Source organism: Pelobates fuscus, chromosome 2, assembly GCF_036172605.1.
Source record: "Pelobates fuscus isolate aPelFus1 chromosome 2, aPelFus1.pri, whole genome shotgun sequence".
NCBI classification, from domain to species: Eukaryota; Metazoa; Chordata; class Amphibia; order Anura; family Pelobatidae; genus Pelobates; species Pelobates fuscus.
In genome coordinates, this window is record NC_086318.1 from 251,236,806 (window position 1) to 251,260,207 (window position 23,402).

The following is a 23,402-nucleotide window of genomic DNA, read 5'->3' on the forward strand; positions in this document are numbered from 1 at the left end:
TAGTTACATAGTTAGATAGCTGAAAAGAGACTTGCGTCCATCAAGTTCAGCCTTCCTCACACCTGTTTTTTGCTGTTGATCCAAAAGAGAAGAAAAAAAAAAAAAAAAAAAACCCCAGCTTGAAGCACAATTTTGCAACAAGCTAGGACAAAAAATTCCTTATTGACCCCAGAATGGCAGTCAGATTTATCCTTGAATCAAGCAGTTATTACCCTACATTGAAAGATTATATCCTTGAATATTCTGTCTTTGCAAGTATGCATCTAGTAGCTGTTTGAACATCTGTATGGACTCTGATAAAACCACTTCTTCAGGCAGAGAATTCCACATCCTGATTGTTCTTACAGTAAAAAAACCTTTCCTTTGCCTTAGACGAAATCTTCTTTCTTCCAGTCTAAACGCATGGCCTCGTGTCCTATGTAAAGTCACGAGGCCATGCGTTTAGACTGGAAGAAAGAAGATTTCGTCTAAGGCAAAGGAAAGGTTTTTTTATGTAATGGTATTTTAGCAGCTGCTCTCTTGATCCGATGCATGGATCTGGCAGAAATCTTCCTCAATGTGCCTTTATCTGCACGAACCCGCCTGTGCTCTGAATCAGCCACAAATCTCTTAATAGTGCGATGATCACGCTTAAGAAATATCTAATGTTTTCATACCTCGTCCGAGGCATTGAACTATTTCACTCTTTTCGGTAGCAGAGATATCCTTTTTCTTCCCCATATTGCATGAAAATAGTGCTCTGCTTAATAATGTGGAACACCCTCCTTTAGTAGTTTTTCCTTAAATTGGGCTCACCTGGCAATCTAATTATCACAGGTATCCAAGATTGTTTTCAGTGATCAAATGAGCCCTGAGACGCAATGCCATCCATGAGTTAAACTAAAAAACAAAATATTTAATCTTTGTGACACTTAAATAGAATTTGCATAATAATTTGGAACAGGGTGTATATAATAACCAATATTAATTGTTATATTGATTTCATGTAACCCTTTTTATTATATTTTAATATGTGTAATTTTATGTGTATTTATTGTTAACAGCAAGCCAATGCCTCAAACTTATACACGTTTACTTTAAGGATAGGGTTTTTATCATTTTGTGATATTATGCCCCTTCCTGCATTTATGGAATGTATGTGTTTTTATTTATGGGAATGGTCTTTAAATATGTTGTAATATGTGGCCAATATACATCCCTCTGCCCCATTCATAGATTATTCCTCCTCCACCCCTTTTTGGGCAGTATTCAGAACCCTTATTCCTCCCCCTACATGTCTTTATTATTGACTCCGACGGCACGAATATCACGTGCCGCCGTCAGTCATTTCTATCCCCAAGCGGCATGCTCTATGCGCTTGCTGCTTCCCTTATAGTCCCTCCCCCTGCAAGTGCTGCTCACCACTAGGTGGTGATCATTCCATTAACGCTGTATTCATAGACCTCCTGCTCTATACTTGTGAGTATATTTTATTTATTTTTTATTACTCATCTCTTATATACTGAGAGCACTATTGCTGTTTTTTATATACCTTGGAGCACTGAATAAACCAGGCCGGACTGACGGACGCACCTTTCCAGTACATCCTTTAGCGGGGATTATACCGCTACACGCCCTCCATCCCAGAGCTCTCACAAATGCAAGTGTATTATCTCCCTTTTATCTATTTTATCATTGGGTTTTAACCATATTACACTATCTGCTGCCTGTCGTGTTCTCCTTTTGTCTTCACATATACGGATATTTTAACAATCTGGATGGATCAACTCCCGAGGACTGTACCCCCACACTATCCACTATCCAGATATATCAGTGAGACTTTTATATGACTTTTTATTATCTTCCATATTCAATATAATTTATTATCTGGACGGACTAATTTATTTTCATTCTGTTGTTTTGAGTGAGACTTTTTTTTAATTTTCTTTAGATATTCTTTATTTTGATTGTGCAACGAGATTAACACATGGGCCCGCAGTGCCACAACAGCAACTGCTGGCTATTCAATGCATTCAATGTTGTAATATAAGATTGAGATGCACATTTTGATAGTTTAACTGGTCAATTCAAAACATATTATAGTACAGATAATGGTTAGTAGTGGGAAACAGCTACACATGTATCGTTAACAGTAGTCTTCGTTATTCAGGCTGCAATGTTTTAAGTTAATAGATCATAGTATTTAAGTAATATATTAAAAGTGTGAAGATGGTGAATATAATTATAGATATTCCTTGGGTGTGGGCGACTTAAGGTCGGCATGAGAGTTGGCATATGTCTGGGGGGGTGAGCGGGAATACTGTCATGCTTTTCTTTAGCCTTGGTGTGGCTGCCGAGGGATGGCAACTGTTACTGCCTTTCAAGCAGTCACTGCTCAGGATTATTATGTGACATGTCACTTAGCTTAACGCTGCTGCTGCACGCCCAGGCACAGCACGCCCGTCAGCAGTTATATCATGTCCGTTCGTGTTGTATGTCTCACTTTGTATCCCTTATTGTCTACTCTACTTCATCCACATTCTCGTATCCCATCACCCAGTGCAGTGGTCACTCTCACTCCTTTATGCCCTGTCCCCATTTGTCACTAGCCCTCTCCCTGTCTTTGAGGTGGTGTTATGCCCACTCACGTTCACGTGCCCTATTCCTTTTCCTTCATTTGGTCGCTTGTGTGTGATTTGCTGTGCTGTGAGCCCACTGCCCAGTGTAGTCTAAGGGGGATATTTTGTTCCCTGCTCTAGTGTTTCTCAGAAGGGCAATCATGGATCACAGTGGAATAGGCTATCTTTGTGGGTCTAGAGTGCATCTTTAGCTACTTAGGGGCTGTCGTGTGACCGGGTCTGCTGCGCAGTGTACCCTATTGGTATGGAGTCTGCTCACTCCCCCCGTGCCGTGTCCCTCTCATTTCCCCGGTCACTGGTGCACTTGCCTGTCCCCGTCTTTCCCCACGTCTCCGGCAGGGGCCTTGTGGTAAAAGTGTTGGGTCTGAGGTGTCCGGTACAGTGTGGCTACCCTTGCGATATCAATTGATGCGCCTCTGAATAAAACATTTTAAATTGAGAGGGAAGAAACAAACAAAAAGGGGGGGGGGGTGTATGATAAACAACTGGGGTAAATGTCAAGATAGACACCTGGGGGCCTGGAAAGAGCTTAGTTCACCCAAGTGTCTCCAACCTGCCCGGTAGGCAGGCGTATGTTCAGTTCTCTAGCGTTCTAACAGTCCTATGGAGGGTTCTGTGGACGTGGCCTTCTCTGTGCCCCTGTCCCCTCTGAGCCTCTCTCCTGTGCTGCTTTGTCACTGGTGGTGCTGGGGGTCTTGCTTCTCTCCTGTCCAGGGAGTCCGGGCTGAGGGAGTTGGAGCTCCTGTAGGATGTTTGTGGGGTCTTCCTCTGCTGACAGCGAAAAAACTCTGTCCTCGTGTGGCACCACCAGCGTGCCAGACGTCCCCCATCTGTATCTAATGCCGCGGTCTCTCAGCTGCCGTGTGATTGGCATGAATCTTCTCCTTTCTAGCAGCGTTGCAAAAGGTAAGTCATCAAATACCTTGATGTGAAGGTTATGCACTGTGGTGGTGGGCGTCTTCCTTGCTTGGGCCATAATTGCCGCTTTTACCGCTATGTCTCGGGTAAGTGCGATAATGTCCCTGGGGGCGTCCGCGGGGGCGGCCACAGCCTTCCGGATCCTGAATGCCGCTGTAATTGCCCATGTTTCGCAGTTTTTCTTTGCTCCCATCGCGGTCGCCATTTTGTTGGTAAACTCTAGCAAGGCTTCTGGGCCCATTGTTTCCAGTGCGCCGCGGATCCGAACATTTCTCTTGCGGTGCCTGGCTTCAATCTTGAGTGAGACTTTTTATCATCTATATAGGCCTACTTGTTGTTGTCTATCCATTTAGACCATTTGGTCTAGTTTTTATTGTTATAGACTGCTGTTTTTTGCTCTAAGCACAGCCCTAACCTCCTTCACTACTTTTAGCTTGTCTTATTAAGGGTCTTGAGGGATTCCCTTTTTGGGTTGCTGCTTGTAATCCTGTTATTTAGCACTGACTCTTACCCCCTGTTCCTACCACTGAGAAGCATTGGGAGACAAGTATGTTGAGCTCCGGTTTTTAAATTCCTAAGCATATACCTATAAAAAATTCAGAGTTTAATACAACACTTGCATGCAACAAGGACAAACAGAGCAGACCAAAAGTAGGTACATACATCCCAAAACCATATTTGATTAGGTCTCATTAGCTGGTTAAGCTTTTGACCTCAAATACTAAAAAAGAAAAGTTCTTAACAACCAAACAAGGAGATAAACTCAAACTCATAAGCCTTGATTTAATTCCAGTGGGGGTGCATTTTGTGCCCTCGTATGCCACCACTTTATGAGGTGGTGGCAGCTGCTCCTGTCTTCATAATTAAAATCTTCCCTTTGTTTAACAGGGTGTATATAATAGCCCGTCTCTGCACTTTCTAATGCCACAATATCCTTCTTTAAAACAGGTGCTCAAAATTGCACAGCATATTCAAGGTGTGATCTTACCATTGATTTACACTGATCAGTCACAATATTAATACCACTGACAGGTAAAGTGAATAACATTGATTATATTGCTACAATAGTACCTGTTAAACGTTGGAATACATCAGGCATCAAGTGAACAGACAGTTCTTGAATTTCATGTGTTGGAAGCAGTAAAAATGGGCATACGAAAAGATCTGAATAACTTTCACAAGGGCCAAATAGATGACTGGGTCAGAGTATCTCCAAAATGACAAGTATTGTGGGGTGATCTTGGTATGCAGTGGTTAGTACCTACCAAAAATGGTGCAAGGAAGGACAACCAGTGAACAGCATAGCAAAGGCTTGCCATCTAATCTGATCACCCAGACAATCTACTGGCCATGATGAAATGGTGTCAAAACACATAGTGCATCACTGTTGTGTATGGGGCTGCGTAGCCACAGACTGGTCAGAGTGCCAATGATGACCACTATCCATCACCAAAATCACCTTCAACATAGACATGAATATCAAACAGGACCATGGAGCAATGGAAGAAGGTTAGATGAAGATTTTTTTTTTGCAATGGAAGAAGGTTGCCTGGTCTGATGGTAATAATAATTTAGATCAGGTGGATGGCCGTGCATCGTTTACCTTGGGTAAGAGATGGCAGCAGGATACACTATGGGAACAAGGCAGACCAGCAGCAGTGTTATGCTCTGATCAATGTTCCGATGGGAAACCTTGGGTCCTGACATTGATGTGGATGTTACTTTGACACATAAGACCTACCTAGAGATTGATGCAGACCACATATACCACTTCATGATCCTGGATGGCAGTGGGCTCTTTCAACAGGATAATGCACTCTGCCACTCTGCAAAAATGTTCAGGAATTATTTGAGGAACATGACAAAGAGTTCAATGTATTGCCTTGGTCTCCAAATTGCCCAGATCTCAGTCTGATCTGTAGGATGTGCTGGAACAAATCCGATCCATGGGGACCCCACCTACTAGCTTGAAGAACTAAAAGAATATGTTGCCAATGCCTTGGTGTTGGTGCCAGATACCACATGACATGTTCAGAGGTCTTGTAGAGTCCATGCCTTGACGCATCAGAGCTGTTTTGGCAGCACAAGGTGGACATACATGATATTAGACACGTGGTTTTCATGTTGTGGCTGATCAGTTACATTGTAAAGGTATATTTAAAATGTGGAGGCAGGTGTAAATGTTGTCGTTTTGTCAGAACATGATCCACTTTTTGTTCTTAGGTTGGACAATAAGGTGTATAATATTTCCCATTTTATAAATTGCAAAACCATATTTGTAATATACAGTGGGACCTCGGTTTACAAAATCAATGCGTTCTCTGGGACGTTTCTTATTGCGAAACATTTGTAAACCAAAACGCGGTTTCCCATAGGAATGCATTGAAAACCAATTAATCCGTTCTGGAGGTCAGAAAAAAGTCAAAATGAGCTGGCATGCAAACCAACCCACAATGCAGAACACACAATAAAAGACATGCAAAAGACAAAGCTCAGCTCCCTACCTTCCCACCTTGAGAAATGCCCCCAAAAGTCCCAAAACAACTGAAAACAATTTCCAGAATGGCTCCAAAACTCGATGCAAAAGCCGCTCCAACACCTCCACACGCGACACCACGTGGTACCCACAGGTTCCAGCATGCAGGAGGAGGTGCAATGCATCCTGGGGAAACTCGCTTTGAAAAAAAATTGTCAACTGAGGCATTATTTTCAATGGATTTTCATTTGTTAACCGAAAATTATGTTAACCGAGGCGTTTGTAAACCAAGGTCCCACTGTACTTGATTAAATGCATAAGATGTACAATTTAGATTGAGGGAGCACATTAGAGAACATATCTTGCATATTTCAAACAAAAATGTCAGCTCTCCTGTCAGTAGATATTTTGAAACTAATTATGGAGGTAATATCTCATTCTTTTCCTTGCAAAGTATACAGCAATGTCCTATGGGATGGTAATATTTATAATGTCGCAGAACAGGATATTAGTTCCATTACTCCTCATTAGTTTTATTATTTAGTATGTTTTTATCTTTTTATTTTTATTGCATTATTGTAGGTTATTTCCCTTAAAAACCCCAAGACTGGTCTTTCATTTGTTCATATATCTTCCAGTAATATGGTGCTTTTGTATGTAACTTGCTTGTTGCACCTTTGTGCTAATCTATGAGATGTTCCCCATGGTTAATTATCACATTGTTGCTTCAGTTTAGTTTTAAATATATGTTTTTCATTTTCTAATGTCTGACATTGTAGTATCTATTTACTTATTTTTTTGTTATATCTATATGGTATGTCTTTGTCCCTTTAATTTTTTTCCTTGGTGGGATGTTTCTTACCTGTTCTCACCTGTAGGTGTGTGGTTAGCAGGTTATTTGATTGTTTAGTCTGGATATAGTCCTATGATTAATGACCATTTGGTCTGAAACATGTAAGGATTCTTTCATTAATTTTCTTTTTGTTCCTATAATGTGCTTACAAATAAATCACTTTTTCACCTTTGTGTTGTGGTTGGTGCTAATTTTTAGCATTTCCCTAATTAACAACTAACAGGGATAGTCATTAAAAAAAATAATCGGAAAAATGTGCATACAAAGAACATGTATTGTCAGTTTAGTTCAAACAGCTAACACATTCATCAGATTCCGCAGCTAAAATGCCAACTGGAATTAAATCAAATTAATTTCAATAAAATTAAAAATAGGAATTAAACAAAACAAGAAAACAAAGCCAACCCAAAACAGTCAATAATTATAATTTTTATATATAATTAAATCAAGGCCATAGTCAGCAACAATTGCACAGCTAGGTGGCACTCTAACTCTAAAGAAATAATGATCATAATAATCACTAGGCGTTACACTATCTCTACATAATATAGAGGACAAACATCAGTGGTTAAATCTGGAAGGGTATAGCCAGATGTTTAAAAAATATAAATAAATTAAAAAAACCTCCATACTCAAGTTTGATTGTAAACGTATATACCAAAACATTCCTTCTCTAATTAAATGCTCTAGGTTACAGATCTCAAACTCTGAAGCCCAGATAATAATGTCCTACAAAATCTGATTAGCATATTTATCTATGAATATCTAAAAAATATTCCAATAATATGGCACTTATAATGAACTATAGTAATGTGACTGACCACATGACTTGACCAAATCTCCATATTTTTCATTTGAGAAAGATTTCAGGCATCTGAAATTTAAAATGTGCGATTTTTCTTCATGGAACGTATTTTTAAGCAACATCACTTCTAAGCAATGCATGTTCCCAAGTTCTTGTTTATTAAGTTATATTTTAAAATTAGAATTGCCCATATTAAGATATGTCTCCCAGCTTACATTCCATTTCCATTGACCGTATCTTATGATGTATCACTGTGCCCATATACTTATCTGTGTCACACTAACAGGGTTATTTACTCAAGATGGGAATTATAAGTGAATTTTAAATTTAAGGCCAAAATAGAAAGTGTAAGCATGGACAAATTTTAAAATGTTTCCAGTCTGGCTATTTTGACCCTAACTTTTAAATTCACTTTGAAATCCTGACAAATTTAAATTCAGTAAATCTATAAGACTGGATGTATGTGGCATGCACCCCATATCACTTGTCATGAAGCAAAAAAACAAAACACCACCACATTTTGCTTAGTAAAAAACAAACATATCTTTCTATATTAACTTCCTACCTAACTCACACACTAAAAAGTCTTTAAAGAATCAAAAAATACATCAAACATATTGGTAATGGTGCCATTAGGGTGCAAGCACGATCCCATAATTCTAAGTCAAAAACATTTGAGCACTTTGACCAAAATGTAATTGCCAACATGGAAGTTCCACTTCTGTGTTAGCAAAATTAATTTCAACCAGATTTTAATTTCACTAATTGGTTGAGCTGGTCAGCATTCACAATTTGGTGAGCTGAGGGCTTTGCTGTGAAGGTTTCTTGTTCAAACTATTTTAAAAAAAATGCCATGAACAATTATTGGTGGACACTGGACAGAGCCTAATGACTCCATAGCCACTACATTGGTATGACATGGTAATAGTGGCTAGATTGTACCATATAACATTTTTTGTTAGTCATTTTCTTTGTAGTTGGAACTTTAAAGTGCCTGCCTTGCTTTTCCTTATGTCAGGCTAGCATTTAAAGTGAAGTATAGTGAGTGGCTAGAAAGATAAAGGATTTGGGCAGTGATTTAATATTAGAAGGGGGAAGAAAGTTGAGAGGAATGACAATAAGAAGGTTACAACAGCCACTTCAGCATACAGCGGGAGAATTGACCATAATTCTAGTTACTTATAATGTATGGATTAATAATTGTCCATGTTGCTTGTCTATACAGAGAAGCACAGAATTAGTAGGAAGACATTAGAATCTAGTTTTATATAGAATGTAAATGTTTTATTCAATTTCAAAAAAATTTGCAAAACTAAATTCAGAAAGAGCTTTTTCTCAAACGGTGAGTTTGTTGGTTCTGCCTAAATAAAGCCCCCACCCCCCAAACTGAATAAAACCAAAAATAATTTAGACATTTACTTTGACATTTATTATTAGCTTGTAGTCAACTCACCTGGTTAATTGATAAGGCCATGTTTGTTAAACTGAAGCAGTAGTATTGGTGAACAATAAATTTCTGCCATGCTCCAAGGTTTAGTTGGAGATTTATTATGGTAAAACATGCTATTTTGTGTGCAAATGGCTAAAATAGACATTCTATTGGATTCCATGGTAAATATGCCATCTTTAGCACTTTGACACACAATAGCACTTATTTTCCCTTCAAGGGGAATAGTCGTGTGTCTCTGTAATTTACACCATTGAATAAACACTTTGTGACATGAAGCCCCTGCTCTAGCTTCCCTCTAAACTCTGCTCCATTCTTCTTTAGTTCCAGCCTTGCTCCTTTCTCCCTCGAGCCTCTCCTCTAACTTCCAATCCAGCCTTTGTTCCAGCATGCCCCTGTCGAATTTGCAACCACTTCCTGTTCCAACTGAGAAGAGACATGCAAGGACTCTGTGAGATCCCTGCTCAGGCTTCGTCCTCCCCTCAAGCCTCAGGAGCAGCAGGGCTAAAATCCTTTAAAAACTGTCTGCCTGGCATTTGTAACTGCACATCCCAGGGATGTAGCATTAGGAATTCCCCATCCTTGATGTATAATTTTACATTACTGAATACTATTACTTTTTCTTAAACCCATTATATATGTAGGAGTTTGTTGAGGGAGGGGTTGGTAGGGAATATTAAATTCAATTGTGTGCCATTTTAGATTGAAGTTTTTTTTATTATACATAGGTTGCAAAGTACAGACAGAAGATAAGCATACTGTTTTTATTACTGTCAACTCAGAGGCCCATAGTATAGTTTCACCATTTCCTGTGCTTGAGTCAATCTAGCTATGACATGATACTGTATATACTTATGAAAAGTAAATGTAAACACAGATTTTGAGTGCTCATCATCATCAAAATAATATACATACCTACGTATTTTCTTTTTAGAATAACATGAATCTATAATGAAAAGTACATAATCTACAGGCTTTTTCTTCTGAAAACCCAATTTAATTGTTGTACTTGCGGTTTGACTTATAGCACACTAGTTAAAAGCATGATTGCACTACATGCTTACTTGTATTTCAGATAATAATCATGCTGAGATAATCCTAACAAGATTAATCTCTGATTCTAATCGGATCACCAAGGAGTTTAAATATTTATTGTTTTCACAGAATCAGTTGCATCAATGATTTTATTAAAGACACGGAGGCTCCTATTATGCATATCTCTTTCTTTATTTCCTCAGCAGCAAAGATAGAGGAATATAAATATTATCAAAAATGAAAGAAAAAACTGTACAGGCATAACGAGTAGCCAATCACATAACAGAGGAAGTAGCTATATAAGTCCTGTGTCTCCCACAATCCCCCTCTTTCTTTGCTGCTTCCTCAGACAGCTAAGTATTTTACTTGAGCTCTCCTACTCATTGCATTTTGTTTACTTGTGATTCATGTTTTGCTTATGCTTGTTTCATTATTGTCGTTTTTATTTATTGTTGATTACTATCTAGTACCTACATCGTTGGTGTATTGGGGGTTTCCCCTAGGGGCTTTGCCCGCCGCCGCGGGCTGTTTTCCCTCATACCGCCCCTGTTGCCGCTTCTCGGCGCTATCTCAGCCGCGTGCCCCCTTTCTCTGTGGACGCGACTGAGTGTGCTCGTTTTCCACTCTCGCGGGCTGCCCACGCGGGTGGGTGCACGCGCCCCTTCCCCCGCCTGGAGCCGGTCCACGGGCACACCCTGACACGTGCGGCGGCCATTTTGGGCGATCATTCGTTTCACCCTGCTGTGCCGGGCGGTCGGTCCCTTCCTACGGGTCCCCTTGCTACACCAACGATCAGGTTTAGCCATTTTTTTCTGTTCTACTGGGTTAATCAACCCATTTTTTTCTAGTATTCAATTTTGCTTCTGTTGTACCTCACTATGCAGGATTGCAAAGATGGGCCTACTGTCCCTTCTGGGGATTTTACGATAGATAATCCCGAGGGCGCTATGGCCTCTCAGGAACTCCAGGCCTTGTTGGAAGCTACTATGGCTTCTTCCCTTGAAAAGGCTATTGCCTCCGCTATGGGGACTGTCTCATCCTCCTTTGCCCAGTCACTTCAGTCTGTGCTCTTGCCTTCTATGGCTGCCCCTAACCCCCTGGGTGCGGGGTCCCCTTCCCCTGCCCTGACTGTGCCGGGTGCCCGTAAGGCGAAGGCAAAGGCTAGACATCTCGGGTCCCACTCCTCGATGCAGGCTTTGCCTGTCATGACTGACACGCCTTTGGCGGTCGCAGATAGCGCGCATCCCACGCGCACAAGAGCCCCTGGCCGGGCTAAAAAGGCTAGATTGTGGAAACGGGCTAGAGCCCTGGATGATGGGTCGGATACCGACCGGAGTGTGGACAATGATTCCGATGTTATGGAATATGACTCCTATGGGGAGGACGAGTCTGGCGAGGATCAACCCCTTACGGGTGTCACCCCTTCGGGGTCCTCTGCCGTCCCCCGTAGAAAAGTGCCTGACCCCGCTGGGGATAATGATAAAGGGCTTTTAGACCCACAGGGGAACCCCCTGTTTGACCCGGACGACCTGCGTCACCCGCGGTCTGCCGAATGGGTCCCTCCGGACCATATCGCCCAGTATGTGGCTAAGAGGATTCGCACACCTCTGTCAAAGGAAGGCCGCAATAAATTGCGTGCCGAATGCCCACGACCCTCCCTCCCTGGCGCTGCCTGTAAGACCCCTGAAGTGGACCCTCAAATTGCCCAATTTCTTAATAAATCTGGGTGGAAGCCTAAAAAGGGTCTTGATCACTCACTAAAAGGGTGCCAGGATAAAATTCTGGATACGCTGGGCCCCCTGTCTAAACTGTACGAGCTCCTCGAGGCAGCCCGTAATGGCGACTCAGTTCTAGATATGGACGTGGCCATCGGGTGGGTCCAGCGAGCTATATGCCTTGTGGGGAATGCCAACACGGCTATGTCTTCCGAGAGACGCAAGGCTATTCTCTTGAAAATAGACCCTAAACTGGCTGCTATGACCGTAGCTGAACCTGACTCAGCCGATGAGGGGATGTTGTTCGGCACATCCTTTGTGAAGGACATGGGGTCCTATGTAAAAACCTTTACGGCTATTGACAAGGCGCAAGCTAATATGAAGCGCGTCTTCGCGCCCAAGGTTTTCGGTGGGGCCGGGCGTAGCAGGAACCGTCCTCCCGGCCGTGGTTTCCGTGGCTCATTCAGGGCCAACAGAGGTTCCTTTTTCCCCTCTCGTGGGCTCCAGGACCCGAAAACGCCTCCTTTCTTCCCGGCCAGAGGGAGATCGTGGGGCTCTAGATACCCCCGTGGTGGGTCGTCGGGCAGACGCCCTTATGGTGAGTACCCCTTCTTCCCTTCTCGATCAGGTTCGGGTGGCGGGGAGGCTAGCCTTATTTTACCCAAGGTGGGCAGTTATTACCTCAGATGCTTGGGTTCTGCAATGCGTAAAGGGTTACCAACTAGATTTTGTTTCCCTGCCTGTCCAAACGTATACCCCCAGGGAGTTGTCCCTCCCACGGGAGCAGGACGCGATGATCTCCGCGGAAGTCGCGGAGATGTTCTCAAAGGGCGCCATCGAAGAATTGCCGTTCGCCACTCCAGGCTTTACGAGCAATCTCTTCCTTGTACCCAAGAAAGGGGGCGGTGTCCGCCCAGTGATAAACCTTCGCCCTCTCAACGCCTTCCTACGCTACCAACATTTCCAGATGGAAGGCATCCATTGTCTCAGAGACCTCCTGAGACAGTCGGATTGGATGGCCAAATTGGACCTGAAGGATGCATACTTCACGGTTCCAATAGCGATAGAATCCAGGGACTACTTGCACTTCACCTGGCACGGACGGCGTTGGCGTTTTACATGCCTTCCGTTCGGCCTCTCCTCGGCTCCTTGGTGTTTCACCAAGGTTATGAAGCCGGTGGTGTCGTTCCTCCGTACCCGAGGGGTTCGACTAATTATTTACCTGGACGACATCCTGATCATGTCACAGTCGTTGGAATGCCTGAAGTTGCATTTAGACTGGACGATCAACCTCTTACAGAACCTAGGTTTTCTGGTAAACTGGGACAAGTCGGTCCTGACACCCGCCCAGTCTATGGAGTTCCTGGGATTCCAGGGGGATTCCGTGCGGCAGTTCCTGTACTTGCCAGAATCCAAGATAAAAGCCATCCAGAAGGAGCTCCGTCGAGCTCTTCGCGCTTCGGACTTGTCAGTCCGGCAGTTGGCGAGGATCATCGGCCTACTGGCCTCCTCCATTCAGGCGATATTCCCAGGCCCCTTACATTACCGGGCTCTCCAACGGCTCAAGGGGTCACACCTACGTTCGGGTCGATCATACGAATCCCGACTTTGTCTGGACGAGGAGTCCAGAGACGAGCTGGTATGGTGGTTGGCACACATGGAAGCCTGGAACGGAAAAGCAATTTTCGGTTCCGTTCCGGACGTGGTCATAGAATCAGATGCCAGCTTGCACGGCTGGGGGGCTCGTTGTGGCGACATCTCCACGGGGGGCAGATGGTCCGACGCAGAGAAGTCGTTACACATCAACTGCCTGGAACTCCTGGCGGGGGCCTTTGCGATTCGCAGCCTTACCCCTGGAAAGGCGAACTGTTGTGTTCTCCTCAAATTGGACAACGTATCGGCAGTCCGATACATAAATCACTTGGGCGGAACCAAGTCCAAAATGTTGGCTCTGCTGGCGAAGGACTTTTGGCAGTTCTGCCTCCTAAACAACGTCTCGGTGACGGCGGAACATATTCCGGGTCTGGACAATTCAGGTGCGGATTGGAACTCCAGACATTTGAGAGACTCGGGAGACTGGCATTTGCACGCCTCGGTCTTCCAAAGCCTAAACAGGCTGTGGGGTCGGTTCGAGATGGACCTGTTCGCATCTCGACTGAACACTCAGTTACCGAGGTTCTTCAGTTGGAGACCGGACCCGGCGGCAGTGGCGACGGATGCCTTTCTTCAAGAATGGCCTCCAGGCCACCTGTATGCCTTTCCCCCATTCAACATGATCGCTCGTACGATCTCGAAGCTGGTTCGTCACGACTGTTGTCTGACCCTGATCACCCCTCTGTGGAGATCACGGCCGTGGTTCCCTCGTCTGATGGAGTTGTCCATAGACTTCCCTCGTCTGTTGCCGAACTTCCAGGACCTCCTTCTGGATCCGGATGGGAACTCGCACGAATTGGTGCTCCAGCTTACCGAGCTGCATGGAAGTCTTGGTCTGATTGGTGCATGGAACGGGCAGTGGATCCCATATCTGCCCCTCTCCATTTGATACTGGGGTTTCTTACAGCCCTGTTCGACTCAGGCAAGGCGTACAGGACTATCAATGTTTTTCGATCGGCCATATCGGCCGGTCATGGTGGGTTGGAAGGTGTACCCATCGGCAAACATCCTTTTGTATGCCGTCTTCTCAAGGGTATTCGCTTCGTCCGTCCGCCTAGGTCGCGGTTTTCGACATTTTGGGACGTCAACATTGTGTTGCGTTTTCTGTCGGATTGGTACCCTAACCAGGACTTGACTCTTAAACAACTATCCTCCAAGATGGTTATGCTGTTTTGCCTGGTCTCTTGTAAGAGAGTCTCCGATGTTAGGGCTCTTGACTGGGGTGCCTTTGTGTTTACGCCGGATGGCGTTACTTTCACCATATCTAGGAGAACTAAGTCGGCGTCCAAATCCTTCGTATATCCTAGATTCCCGTTGTGTCCGGCGCTCTGCCCGGTGGATTGTTTGAAGGCCTATCTAGAGGCTACACGTGCGGTGCGCTCATCTGAACGCCATCCCCTATTCATTTCGTTTAAGGCTCCTCATCGCCCAGTATCGACTCCGACGCTGGCGCGTTGGATTCGTTGGCTTTTATCCCTAGCGGGTATAGACACATCTGTCTTTACGCCTCATTCTGTAAGGGGTGCTATGGCCTCGAAGGCATCCACAGTTGGTTGCCGCCTAGAGGACATCATGCGCGCAGCGGACTGGTCCCGAGAGTCGACCTTCAGAGACTTCTATTTCAGACCAATTGAACACGTCGCATCTCAGGTGATAGCACAGCTTTAAACTTGCATAATAGGAGCCTCCGTGTCTTTAATAAAATTCCTAGATTTTACTAGTAACATGACGTAAAGTCATGATTTTATTAAAGACACGGAGGCGAGTATTATTCCCTCCCACCCTCCCGGTGTGGATTTGGGATTGGAGATGCTTCGATGCAATACGAGTACGTGGGCAATTGGGTCTGTATTGAGTTCATGTTTTTTGTACTGTGTAGTTTTTTATCATGCTTAGATGATTTGACAGTTTTATATTGATTTCTAATCATGTATATATATTCTATTTCAGCATCATGTTTCATGTAGATCCCTCACGTTTATGTTTGGTAAGTCTACAGTTTGAGTTTGGAAATTACCATATTTTTCTATCTTTTTTAGCTTGAAGTTCTCGTTTTGTTTCCCGTTTCCTGTTTGGATCAAGTGGGACATCGTTTATCTTACCTGGTCTTCGGTTGCGCAAGAAAGAGGGGGATTGTGGGAGACACAGGACTTATATAGCTACTTCCTCTGTTATGTGATTGGCTACTCGTTATGCCTGTACAGTTTTTTCTTTCATTTTTGATAATATTTATATTCCTCTATCTTTGCTGCTGAGGAAATAAAGAAAGAGATATGCATAATACTCGCCTCCGTGTCTTTAATAAAATCATGACTTTACGTCATGTTACTAGTAAAATCTAGGAATTATATTTCACTCCATTTCGATTATGGCTTGCATTTGTGTTGGTATTTGTATGGTAGACATAACAGTTTGGGAAGATTTTCTCAATTTGTAATTAAAATGATGTTTTACAATGGAAACTACATACACATACAGCTGTATTTACTGGAGTCCAATGCAAGATATTTGTTTTGTGGATATGTCACATTAAAAATGCTACTTTAGTAATGGTCATAACTGAGCAGCAATGCCAAATTAATAAAAGGCTTTTGGTCAGAGCAAAATTGATCCATAAACATCTTGGAAATGGCCGTGCTAATTGCTATATACTTAATGGCAATGAAGTTTCAAGGGAGGAAAGAAAAGCCTTGTCAGACCAGACATAGGAACATCCTAGTCAGGTAGCTCCACTAAACAAACCATTTCTGTGCCACAGATGACAATGTCCTCTGAGTCTATTATTATAATAAGACACTTGTCCCACAGCACCACGATCAGACTCCCCCTTAATTTTAGGGACCTGTGGACTCTATATCATATTGTTTAAAGGAACACTATAGTAACCTAAATTACTTTAGCTAAATAAAGCAGTTTTAGTGTATAGATCATTCCCCTGCAATTTCACTGCTCAATTCACTGTCATTTAGGAGTTAAATCACTTTGTTTCTGTTTATGCAGCCCTAGCCACACCTCCCCTGGCTATGATTGACAGAGCCTGCATGAAAAAAAAACTGGTTTCACTTTCAAACAGATGTAATTTACCTTAAATAATTGTATCTCAATCTCTAAATTGAACTTTAATCACATACAGGAGGCTATTGCAGGGTCTAGCAAGCTATTAACATAGCAGGGGATAAGAAAATCTTAATTAAACAGAACTTGCAATAAAGAAAGACTAAATAGGGCTCTCTTTACAGGAAGTGTTTATGGAAGGCTGTGCAAGTCACATGCAGGGAGGTGTGACTAGGGTTCATAAGCAAAGTGATTTAACTCCTAAATGGCAGAGGATTGAGCAGTGAGGCTGCAGGGGCATGTTCTATATACCAAAACTGCTTCATTAAGCTAAAGTTGTTCAGGTGACTATAGTGTCCCTTTAATATTACTGTATAACAGAGCTGATTGTCTCTCTTTTTACATGATGTGGTCTCAGATCCCAGCAAAAATATATTTTTATATATTTTCACATTAAGCTCCACGAAAGAGAGCAGTACACCACAATGATAACCACTTTGTTAACTCTCTCCTGACACGATCGCTTTACATGCTGGGCTATTACAAACCCAGATTAGTAAATAAAGCTTAAAGCTTAAAGTGTTTGGTATTCAAAAGCTTTTTATTGAGCATTGCATACATGAGATAGTACAAGTGATAAAGATGTGCCAAGCAATCTTGACACGCAGGTCCGAAGATTGGTATCAGTACAATCAAGTTATACAGTGTTTTTCCTCTGTTTATATGTCTATAGTGTTTGCTCGGTTATACATTTTTTTAAATTGTGCATGTTTTTTTTTTTGTAAATCTCAAAAGCTACAACAACAAGGGTTTACTCAACACATTCAACTGAGAATTGCTGTATTGGATTGCCTCTCCAGTCGCTGTCAGGTGCAATTATAATAAACGTTACATGCAGGGCCGGACTGGGAGAAAAATTAGGCCCGGGCATTTTTTTAGCACAGTGGCCCACTAAGAAGGGGGTGGGGCAGAGAGGGTGTGTTTCGTCATCACCAATGACAAACACGCCCCCTCTCAAAGTGAGCATTGGGTCAATCATCTTCCAGGGCAGAGCTCTGCTAAAGAGCTCTAGCACGAGAAAACAAACAAACCTGTATTTGTTCTGCACAGTGCAAGCAAATTTAATAACATGCTTGCACTGTGTTTCCTTGCAACTTGTCTCTGGTGTCTCTATAAATGGATACCAGGAGATAAAAGGGCCAGGAAAGAGTATTGTGCATGTTTTTGGAGCCTGCTTGTATGATTGTGTGTGTGTAGAGTGAGCTGATTGTGGTGTGGTATTGTGTAATAAGGTCGGTTTTAGTCGTGTTGTGTTTGTGGTGTAATGTAATGCATATGTGGCTAGGGGCTGTAGAGAATGTGTGTATAGGGGATGTAGTAAGTGTGTGCATACAGGCTATAGTGTGTGTGTGTGTGTGTGTATATAGATGATGTAGTGGTTGTAGAGAGTGTGTGTTCAAGGGTGTAGCATGTGTTTGTTTACAAGGAATCTAGTGTGTGTATAAGGGATCCAGAGTGTGTATGTTAGGAATGTAGTATGTGTGTAGGTGGTGCAGTGTGTGTTTGTGTGTATACAGGAGTCTAGTGTGTGTTTGAAGGACCCAGAATGTGTTTAGGGGTGCAATATGTGTGTGAGGGGTTCAGTGTGTGAGAGGGGTGCTGTGGTGTGTGTGTGTATATATATATATATATATATATATATATAAATATGTTTGAAAATATTGTGTGTGTGTTTGGTGCAGTGTGTTGGGGTTCTGTGTGTATGTGTGAGGGGTGCAGTGAGTGTCTGTGAGGGGTGTGGTGCGTACGTGAAGGGTGCAGTATGTGTTTGTGATGGATGCTGTGTTTGTGGGTGCTGTGTATTAGGGGTGCTGTGTGTGATGATGCTGTGTATGTGTGTGAGGGTGCCGTGTATCTGTATGTGTGTGGGGGTGCTGTGTGTGATGTGTTTAAGGGTGCTGTGTGTGAAGGTGTTGTGTTTAAGGGTGCTGTGTGTGTGAGGGTCCTGTGTGTGATTTGTGAGGGTGCTGTGTGATTTGTGGGGGTGCTGTGTGTGATTTGTGTGTGTGGGGTGTGTGTGGGTGCTGTGTGAGAGTGTGCTGTGTGTGAGGTGTGTGTGGGTGCTGTGTGTGATTTGTGTGACGGTGCTGAGTGTGATGTGTGTGAGAGTGCTGTGTGTGAGAGTACTGAGTGTGATAGTGCTGCGAGTGATGTGTGTGAGGGTGCCGAGTGTGATGTGGGTGAGTGTGCTGAGAGTGATGTGTGTGAGGGTGCTGAGTGTCATGTGGGTGAGGGTGCTGAGGGTGAATGTTAAAAGGGTTTTGTGTTGGGGAAAAAAAAAAAAATCTAATAAGCATGCATTATATCCCGGCACGGTGGTTAGTGTGTGTATTCATTGTGGTGATTTGCTTGAATATTCTTGTCCCGCAGGGCATGTGTAACTGAGCGCAACGCCCTGCAAGCCTCCAGGGTGAGTCATTATAGTGGGTGACTTCAGAGTCCTGGAAGCGTAAAGACAGGTGTGATCTCGCCTTCCGCCTGATTGTCTCTTTGAGCCGGTAGGAGTGGAGACAAAAGATCAGATCCCGGGCGGGGTCCCTCCAGTATGCGTGGTCGTAGTGCCCGGTGTGCCCTGTCAAGTAGTATTTGATCGGGGCTTTCTGCTCAGAGTATCTGGTGGAAGAGCGTGGTCAGTAGTACCCCCAGCATCCTCCCCCAGTACTCTGCTGTTAGAGCGCCTGCTCCAGTTGTCTAAGTCTTCTGTGTGTCGCCTGAGTGTGAGCAGCATGGAGCCTTGCCTGGCAATTGCTGTGTCTGAGGCTCTGATGTGGGGTATTGAGTCTTGTGCTTGGGTCTCCAGAGCCTGTATGCGGGTATCATGGGCCGTTATTTTGGTGTGCAGCGTGGTTACCGCTGTGGTGAGGGACTCCAGCAGCGTTGCACAGAGAGTTTGGAGGTCTTGTCTTGTTACCATCCTTTCGGTGAGTTTCCTGAGTTCTGCTCCTATGTCGGACAGCGTGGGGCTCCTCGTGTCGAAGGCCGGGGAAGAAGCCGGTGGGAAAGGCGCCATTTTGGTGCCATGTGCTGCCTGTGCGGGACTAGCCGGAGTCTGGATGTATCCGTCCATTGGGCCGGTAGCTTTGTAACCCTTGGGGTTTGGGGCATATCGGGGCGTTATGTGTGGCCCATGGGGAGAATTCTGTGCTGCGGTAATGTGCTGATTAAAGGACCACTATAGTGCCAGGAAAACATACTCGCCGGGCTCTGGAGAGAGGAAGGGGTTAAACACTTACCTTTCTCCAGCGACGGGCGGGGAGCTTTCCTCCTCCTCTCCCGCGACGTCATCGGCTGAAGGCGCATGCGCGGCAGGAGCCGCGCGCGCATTTAGCCAGTCGCATAGGAAAGCATTTACACAGTGAGAAGCACGCAAGCGCCTAAGAGACAGCCACTAGAGACTCTGGAGGCTGGATTAACCCTCAGTATAAACATAGCCGTTTCTCTGAAACGGCTATGTTTATAAAAAAAAAAAAAGGGTTAATCCTAGAGGGACCAGGCACCCAGACCACTTCATTAAGCTGAAGTGGTCTGGGTGCCTAGAGTGGTCCTTTAAGGTTGGTGGCACGGAGCTCAGCAATCAGGCAGCCATCACAGTCAAGGCTCAAACCACGCCACCCCGCTTAAAGTGTTTGGCACTGAATTCAAATTATTATAAAATGAATAAATACATTTCAGACATCAGAGATCTAAAGATTCGGGATTGTGTGAACACAACGATTACAAATCCTATATCATTTTACTACTTTTAATGCATTAGATGAATTTGTATTGAATTATTTTCCAGATACTGTGCGAGTATTAAATGTACACAACACAGTTAAAAAAAGTAAACTTCAGATAAAAATGTTTTTCGAACTATATATTTAACAGTGTTTGTTATTTTAACCTAGGCTACCTTTTATGATTGGTGTATAAAATACTAACTCTTGGCAACCTTGGACATTTGTCAAAACAGAAAATCAAAAGAACATAATAGCAATCTATTTTTATACAGCACTTTTACCCAAGAGAGCTCAAAACATTTAACCCTTACTCTTAAATTTAAACTTATGGGTGCAAACTAGAAGCTTTATAAAATGTCTGATTTCTCTTGAAATCATAAATTTTATAATGTAAGGGGCACTCTTAACCCCTAAAACATGTCAGCAAGCTTAAACGCTTTAGGGTTTTTGAGTAATCCTTTGAGTCCAGCAATATTATTTGAAATCCAGTTTAAAGAAAATGTTTAGATTATTCAGGTTCACTTTGGTTAGGCCAGCAGGCAAAATATATCTTTAAGGCAGCTGATAACTTCCTGTCTTTCCAAATGGCTCAACTATAACCTGACTTGTTTTCAGTCATTATATAGGAGATTGCAACAACATTTGTAATAGGTAATATGTTAACTTCTGGGCGAATTTATTCAAATGGTTTATGAATATCCCAGAAAGTGGCTTCTCCCTAATTCCTGGAAAGCCACTTTGTCACTATGTTTTTTCTTTTAAAACCCGCCCGCTTGTGTTAACAAACAGGCAGGCTGTTTAACCTTTGCAATGCTCAGATAAAATCAAGCACCGTGCGTGACAATGATCCCTGTGAAGCTTAATGCAAAGTGTTCAATAAGTCGTTGACTCAGCTGCTTGCCCTTATAACAAATAAAAAAATATATAATTGAAATATTAGTACTTTCTTTAACTGTTACCTCAAAATATTTCTATATTGGGTTATATAAACGGAAAACCTCTTATTATAACTAAAACAGATGGAAAAAAATGTTGTATTATAGGATTAAATTGGGTGTGGATAAATTATAATTTGCATGTATTTTGTACTACAAAAATAATGACACTTTGTACTTCCTTTTATACTGTATAAATCAAATTACCTAGTAAATGTGATATTTTCTATACAACGATTACAGGATACTGTAGTTGTGTCACATACAGTTTCCAGTTAGAGACTTTCATAAATAAATGGCAAACTCAGATTACATATGAAGTCTCATGAGTGCTCCCATTCTGTCACATCTGGTAACATTATTTCAGCTATAAATGTAACCCTTTACACCGAACCTGTCTTACTTAAATGCAAAGAGGAATGATCTCTTAAAGTAGACAATAAAAATCATGTGATATATAAAAGATAACATTAAGAGAAGGTTCACTGTACTGTTTGAACATTGCACATTTTCACTAGATTTTAGAGCTGCCATTAACTCATTTTTATCTGTGCAGTTTTTTAATATATTGTTGGGACTGGCTAGAGATTGGCTGAATTTCTGGAGCAATCTTAAACATGAAAAGATTTAGAGGTCATAACCAACTAGTAATATCAGTTATATTGTGTGGGGTGTTAGCTCTCACCTTGCATGGGATTCATAGTAATAGACTTGTCTTTGACACTTAAAGGGTTACTCCAACTACCATGACAAAAATGTACCATTAAGCAGTGAGGCCACACAAGAACACCAAATCCTATCACCTACAGTCACCCTCTGTACATTACTATTTTTATTATTATTGGCATTTATACAGCGCCAACATATTCCATAGCGCTCTACAATATTATACGAGGGGGAGATTTAACAATAAATAAGACAATTACAAAAACTTACAGGAATAATAGGTTGAAGAGGACCCTGCTCAGATGAGCTTTCAGTCTATATCACAAGATACCGTGTTTCCCCGAAAATAGGACCTACCCCGAAAATAAGCCCTAGCCGAATTTTCGGGGTGGGCTGCAATATAAGCCCTACCCCGAAAATAAGACCTAGGCATTTTACCTTTGCGGCCCGGCGGGACTTCCTTCTTCTATGAGGAGGAGGAGCGTTGCGGGCCGCGGCATCGCGCAGCGTGATGATGATGTGCGCAGCGTGATGACGACGTGCGCAGCGCCGTCAGTCTGCCTTCACGGATCTTCAGCGGAAGGATCCATTCCGGGCGGTGAGGCACCCAGTGGTCGGACTCTTTGAACTGTGAGTAGATACCGGTATTTTATGTCTGGGACTTAATTAATTAAAGGGGGGGTGAATTAATTAAAGGGGGGGTGAATTAATTAAAGGTGGGGTGAATTAATTAAAGGGGGAGTGAATTAATTAAAGGGGGGTGAATTAATTAAAGGGGTGGTGGATTAATTAGAGGGGGTGTGCATTAATTAGAGGGGGTGTGGATTAATTAGAGGGTGGGTGGATTAATTAGAGGGGGTGGATTAATTAGAGGGGGTGGATTTATTAATTAGAGGGGGTGGATTTATTAAAGGGAGGGTGGATTAATGAAAGGGGTGGTGGATTAATGAAAGGGGTGGTGGATTAATTAGAGGGGTGGTGGATTAATTAGAGGGGGTGGATTAATTAGAGGGGTGGTGGATTAATTAGAGAGGGGGTGGATTAATTAAAGGGGGTGGATTAATTAGAGGGGGTGGATTAATTAGAGGGGGTGGATTTATTAAAGAGGGGGGGTGGATTAATTAAAGGGGGGGTGGATTAATTAGAGAGGGTGGATTAATTAAAGGGGGGGTGGATTAATTAAAGGGGGGGTTCAATGTACATACCGGTACCGTAAATAAATAAGCCCTACCCTGAAAATAAGCCCTAGTGTGTTTTGTGTGACTAAAATTAATATAAGACCCGGTCTTATTTTCGGAGAAACACGGTAACAGCCATATGCACATGCTAACAGATAAAATAGCACCATTAAAAAGCAAATCTATAAAAGCTTGAAAACAAAGGGCAATTATTTATGAATCATGACAATGCTAATTAATTAAGTGTATCCAACATTACTTATAAACAAA

At 42.9% G+C, this 23,402-nt stretch overlaps 1 protein-coding gene across 1 annotated transcript in view; it reads right to left on the reverse strand.

The window, feature by feature from the left end:
- The window catches only part of AGPAT4 (1-acylglycerol-3-phosphate O-acyltransferase 4), a 173,650-nt gene that overhangs the window by 40,939 nt on the left and 109,309 nt on the right, over window positions 1–23,402 (reverse strand). The gene's annotated exons all lie outside the window — the stretch shown is intronic.